Source organism: Oxyura jamaicensis, chromosome 3 (assembly GCF_011077185.1).
Source record: "Oxyura jamaicensis isolate SHBP4307 breed ruddy duck chromosome 3, BPBGC_Ojam_1.0, whole genome shotgun sequence".
Lineage (NCBI taxonomy): Eukaryota > Metazoa > Chordata > Aves > Anseriformes > Anatidae > Oxyura > Oxyura jamaicensis.
In genome coordinates, this window is record NC_048895.1 from 36,611,396 (window position 1) to 36,617,395 (window position 6,000).

Below are 6,000 nucleotides of genomic sequence, written 5' to 3' on the forward strand. Positions count from 1 at the left end.
AACAAACATACGTGCATGCTTGGAAACTCAAAGTCCTAACCACCTTTGTCACATGTGTAGGTTAGAAATCATCACAGCATTTGCTACCTCTTGTTCAACTAGTATTTGAAAACTTGAGCAGCTGAAAGCTATTCTGTAATGGCTCAAGAAATACTATGAAGGAAGGGAAATATTAAAAGGTGAAGAGAGCTCAAACACACAGGGCTTAGGGTTATTGAGACACAAAGGGTGAGGTGAAACACACGTGAGAGGAAACTAAGGTTTTGCACTACAGAAGGGGAATGAGAGAGGGAACATGAATGAGGAGGCAACAATTAGTTTTGACATTCATGAAATAATTTGCAGAAATCCATCTGGTGGGAGAAAATTAAAATTAAGAGTGATTTCATAGAATCATTCAGGTTGGAAAAGACCTCTCGGATAATCTAGTCCAAGCTTTAACCCAGTACTAACACCACTAAACTGTGCTACTATGTTCTACATCTGCATGTTCCTTGAAGAGCTCCAGGTATGGATGGTCACCCAAAACACCAATTACATTCTTTACAAAATACTGAAAAAATCCTAATTAGTCCAATTCCAAGTTTTTTTTTTTTTTTTTTTTTTTTTTTTTTTTTTTTTGTGGTGAACATGAAGGAAATCTGTGACAATATCCACATAATCTGTGCCATTCCAGTTCAACAGGCAGGAAATACTGTTATTACAAATCCATTTAAGAATCAAGAATTCTGATGATCTCAGTAAGAAACTGAATAATGCTGAATAAAATCATGAAAATTTAGTATTTAAGGGTCCTCTTCAAAAGTCTGTGCAAGAAACAAAGCCCATGTTTCTATTAAACAGAGAATACAATCTAGCAGTTCTGTATATGGGTGATAGACAATATAGATCTCTAAGATCGAAAAAATATATTTGTAGGACATTACTTAGAAGTTCATTGTACAAAATAATAATAATAAAAAAGAATGTGAGAGAAACTTGAGCCTAAAAACATATGAAATATTTATTAAGCGTTTGGCTTAAGTCTTTCCTTACTTGTATGTGAGACAACCTAGTTACTGTACAGTATCAGAGTGACACGTTGAGGAAATTAAGACCTACAGGACTGCTCTCTCTCAACAGCTGAATAAACAAGCCCCCTAATGAGAGCCAACTGCCGGGGCACACTTCCCTATCCTTGAGCTCTCTAAGCATGCAGTATGGTATGGGACATTCCAGCGGCCTGCACATCCTGACTGCCTGTCTTTAAGGTCACATTTCATCCCATTAAACAGTTTATTCTCATCCATCTTGTCCCAAAACGTCATCCATACAAAGATTCGGGTTTATTTCTGATCTGTAATGACAGTGATTCATTTGCCATTCTTTAAGGGAAAAATGTAACATGCAGATTTGAAGAACTCACTGAAAACTTCTTCACCCATTTTCTTTCGTATTATTACATAAAATGTTTGTCTTTGCAAATCCTAATTAACAAATCTCATTTCCAAGCAAAGGATCTAGCTTTAAATCTTTCCAAAGAACAAAAACCAGTATTGTATTTTCCTGTACATATCCAGCCCTGTCAGCTGCTACCTTCTTTGCACTTGCATGTAAAAAACCCACCTCTCTAAAGTACCAATGAAATTTCAAAAGTATACTGTATTGTCTTAATTATTCTCTCAGTGAATTAGAAATCTTGCTTATTGTGGTGATGTTCTTCATTTGTGAAATTCTTACCTTTTATCTTCTGTAGTGCATGCATCAGGAAATTCCTACTTAGTAAATGAAGTTCTTTCATAATCTAGATAAACCTAACCAAAGAGCTGAAAACACTTCCTATGTGTACAAAGGTATCAATTATGAGAACATGTACAGGTATTACTTTATAATGTTCTTAATCCAATTTTTATCATGATAAAAAGATTAATGAATTTAACAAAAATACATAAAGAATTTTTTAATTGGAATAGATAATTTAAAAAAATCAACAAGCAGGGATCAATTATATTAAGCACACTGTTCAAATTAAATTATGTGTGTCCTTACTGTATAATCAGTTCTTGTTCTTAAAAGGTAGAGTGACAGCAGAGAATCTGGAGTGCTAAAGATGCCAACCTTGTCTGGCACAGTAATTCTTAAGGCTTTTTTGCACCATGGCACTATCAACACCCAATTTTTTTTGTGAGCCACTCTACCTTATAACATCAAATTTATAACAGGAATCACAGAATCACAGAATCACAGAATTTCTAGGTTGGAAGAGACCTCAAGATCATCAAGTCCAACCTCTGACCTAACACTAACAGTCCCCACTAAACCATATCCCTAAGCTCTACATCTAAATGTCTTTTAAAGACCTCCAGGGATGGTGACTCCACCACTTCCCTGGGCAGCCCGTTCCAATGTCTAACAACCCTTTCGGTAAAGAAGTTCTTCCTAACATCCAACCTGAAACTCCCCTGGCACAACTTAAGCCCATAATGCTACAGAGTTGGTGCAAATAATTAGGAGGTTAAATAAACTTTCATTTTATTAAAAATGTTAATGACTTACTGTGATTAACATTTTAACATAGTTCTGTAGGACACCTACAGATTAGCTAACCATGGCCTACGGACTTCTTTTCCACAACCACTATTCTAGCAAAGGTAAGACCTGAATGTTAAATATCTGAGTATTACATCACTGTTGCAAACAGAAACAGATTTAACAAAAAACTTGTACCATATACCCTGACAATTTCATTGCCATGGGCTATTTCTCTCTTCAGTCTATAATTTTCCTGAAAGAAACTCAGAAACTGCTTTCAGTAGGAAAAACAGTATCAGAAAAGTATTAACATCCTTCAGTTGTCCTTCAACACTATTAAGAATTATTAGTAAGGATGAAGAAATAACACTTTATGACCCAACAGCCATGCTGAGCATTAGCTAATAGTCCACCTGACATTCTTGGCTCTTTTACAGCATTTTCCCTTTATTCATGCTCATACTTGATTTTATGAACTACTGAACTTGTATCTTAAATTCAGCTCCAAACAATTTAGATCAACTTATCTGTAATACTTTAAAAAAGATAACAACAACAACAAAAAAATCAGAGTATGCGGGTTACTTCACCAATGTGGGGTACTCCATCACAATAATTAAATCATACAGATGTAAACATTCCACATATCTCTTCAACTCATCTGAATGAAATGCAGAAATTATCTCATGCTGCATCTGGTCTGTGTTAATTTATTAAAAGTTCCTGTCTGAGCCTCTTGAGGTTTACTGGGAGGCAGGAAATGACAGTAACATGAAAATACTGAGTGAATCCAAATTGTGGTCAAATTTGTGATAAATATAAATATAAATGCCTCCAATAAAAAGCATTGAACAATTCAGGAGATGATGAAACCTAAGCTTTATCAATGTACACTTGTACTGTGTGTTCAGTTTTACAAAGTCAATCCCAAACTTGCCAATGCCAGAACGGGCAACTGCATTTATTTATTCCTCGAACACAAACTCTTGCAACTTATTGTCAACTCTAAATGCTCACCTGACCTCTCACAGAGCAGATTCAGCTTGCTGAACTAGAAAAAAAAAAAAAAAAAAAAAAAAGTGAATGGATTCCCTCCATATTAGAAGAAAAATACATTACTGTAACATTGCATGCACTTACTGGTTCTCTTGGTCATAGTGAATAAACCAAAATAAATGCAACAGAGAATTTCTGCACTGTGTTATTCTAACCTCTTACTTATGCTACAACAAATGCCTATTTTTGATAAGGGGCATTAGATACCAGTTGTTTTTGTACTTTAGTCAAGAGTTAGTATTTTCTAGAACTATACTATAAGTAGTTAGTGAATAAAGAAAATTTATCATCTTTTACAGTATTAGAATTAAGTGTTCATTTAGTTTGTGAAGAAAAAGAGGTGGGGGAATGATATCTACTAACTAAACATGATGGATCTGTAACTAAAAACTCTAAATCTTGCTGTACCAATCAGTATTGATTTGCTTGATCTTCATTAAACATGTATGTGTTTTCTGGAAGTAAAGAGTTCATAGTTTTCTTCTTTGGTTCTATACCTACCAAGAGAACATACAAAAACACACATTTCAAAACTCTTCTATACCAAAATAAAAATAGCGGGGCAACAACACTGTGTGTCTGATACCTCTTGGAAAAGTAGCATTGCAGGAGAGGTTCAGGTTGGAAATTAGGAGGAATTTATTTTCAGGAAGAGCAGTCAGGTTGCCCAGGGAGGTGGTGGAGTCACCGTCCCCGGGTGTGTTCAAGGAAAGGCTGGACGTGGTGCTTAGGGACATGGTTTAGTGGGTGACAATGGTAGCAGGGTGATGGTTGGACCAGATGATCTTGGAAATCTCTTCCAACCTAAAGAATTCTATGATTACATTAATACCACGTTACTAGAACACAACCCTGACAGGCTCAAACTTATTTTGAGATTCAAGAGAATGTTTGTGTCGGCAATGGTGAGGCTTTAGTATCATTCAGCTACGCTGGAAAATCATTACTGTAAAAAATAAATCAAGACCACTTTTGGCGGAGTCATGAGATGATGTACAGCCTCAGTTTCTTGTTTGACAGTGACTGTACTAGAACAAAGTTTGCCATTATGTCAGCAAAACCGGAGAGACCTCGGCAGCTCCTTGTGTTTTTTTAGTGACTTCCCACGATCCCTGCCCAGTGATTTATCATGTCAATGTTTTTTAGCACAAGCAGCCAAAAATATCAATACTATGGACTATACCAAGTGCTTAAGGGACCATTTACTCTGTGAAGTGTATATAAACAATCACCTCACGTATCGTTCGCAATTGCTCAACATCTTTCTACAGAACTGCTGACTGCTTTGTCATAGCACCTCTTTGCAATGACATTCAGGATTTAGATTTTTTTTTTTTTTAATGTTCTCTGTCAACGTTATACTTAATCTTCTGTTTTATATCTCTCTAGCTTTACAAGACATAGTTAAACGTTGGTGACTTTTATAGCTCCTCTAATTCTTGATTAGAGCACGCCCAAAGGTGCAAAGGAGCAACTAAAAACCTGATTTGAACTCCATAGCCTCCCAGACCGCGACTGCTCAGTGACTCAGGTTTTTGTGTAGCTTGTCTTAGCAATAATTACATCATTCAGACTTCTGCCTTTTTAATAGCTACTTTACAAAAAAATTCTTCCCCCTAAGGGTGTTGATTCTATGAAACAGGAAAGAATGAAACAGCCTCTGAGGCACCAGTTCCACTTCTAAACCCTCAAGTATGCATGATGAAGGCATTTCTCTGCTATGGGTTTTTTCCATTCTTTTTTTCTTCTTCTCATGAGGAAGCTGGGGGCCATGTTCTGGTGGCTCTGGAGAAAATGGCTTCTCACGCATAGCCCCTGGCTAATTTACCATTAAGTGTGCAAAACTAACCATACACACGACGCTGTGGTATACTCAGAACATTTATTTGCAGGTCTGACACGCACGCTAAGAACCGCGGGTGGGCTTTGCCCACAGATGCACCAGGAGCGGAGGTGCCGGGCCAGGTCTGCGCCGTGCCCGGGGGGCCATGAGGGGAGTCCGCCGCCACCAGGCCCGAGCCCGGGCGCGTTGCTACGAGCCGCGGCCAGGCCCGACGCACGGCGGCCTCCTCCCCGCCCCACGGCCCCGCACGGCGCCCCTCGGCCCCTCACGGAGCGGCTTCTTCCCTCCGGCCATAGCAGCAGCAGGGACAGCGCCGGGACCCTCAGCCCACCCCGCAGCCCCTAACGGCCACGGCCCGGGGCCGCATGGGGCAGCCCCCACCCCCCCCGCTCCGCTACAGGTGCTGCCGCGCGGCCTACAACCCCCAACACGCCCCGCGCGCAGCCCCGCGCGGCGCTCTGCGAGGGGCACGCCGCGGGGCACGCTGGGTAACGTAGTCCGCGCTGCGAGGCGCGGGAGAAGCGGCGGGCGGGCTACGGGAACGGACGGGGGACGAACGGAAAAAAGCCGCCCGGAGCGGCGGCGGCGGC

The 6,000-nt window shown here is 40.0% G+C and overlaps 1 protein-coding gene and 1 long non-coding RNA gene across 3 annotated transcripts in view; one reads left to right on the forward strand and one right to left on the reverse strand.

Annotated features, from left to right (window-relative positions):
- Nucleotides 1-6,000, forward strand: part of ADSS2 (adenylosuccinate synthase 2) — a 66,869-nt gene that overhangs the window by 24,211 nt on the left and 36,658 nt on the right. The window contains exon 2 of the mRNA XM_035321685.1: nucleotides 5,508-5,520. The gene's annotated coding sequence lies outside the window, so the exon portion shown is untranslated. The remainder of the gene's footprint in view (nucleotides 1-5,507; nucleotides 5,521-6,000) is intronic.
- Nucleotides 1-6,000, reverse strand: part of LOC118164276 — a 30,342-nt gene that overhangs the window by 22,605 nt on the left and 1,737 nt on the right. The window contains exon 1 of one of the 2 annotated variants that reach the window (XR_004749402.1): nucleotides 3,529-3,555. The exons of the other annotated variant lie outside the window; for it this stretch is intronic. This is a non-coding gene — a long non-coding RNA (uncharacterized LOC118164276). Of the gene's footprint in view, nucleotides 1-3,528; nucleotides 3,556-6,000 lie in introns of those variants that run through there. 2 annotated transcript variants of the gene reach the window in all.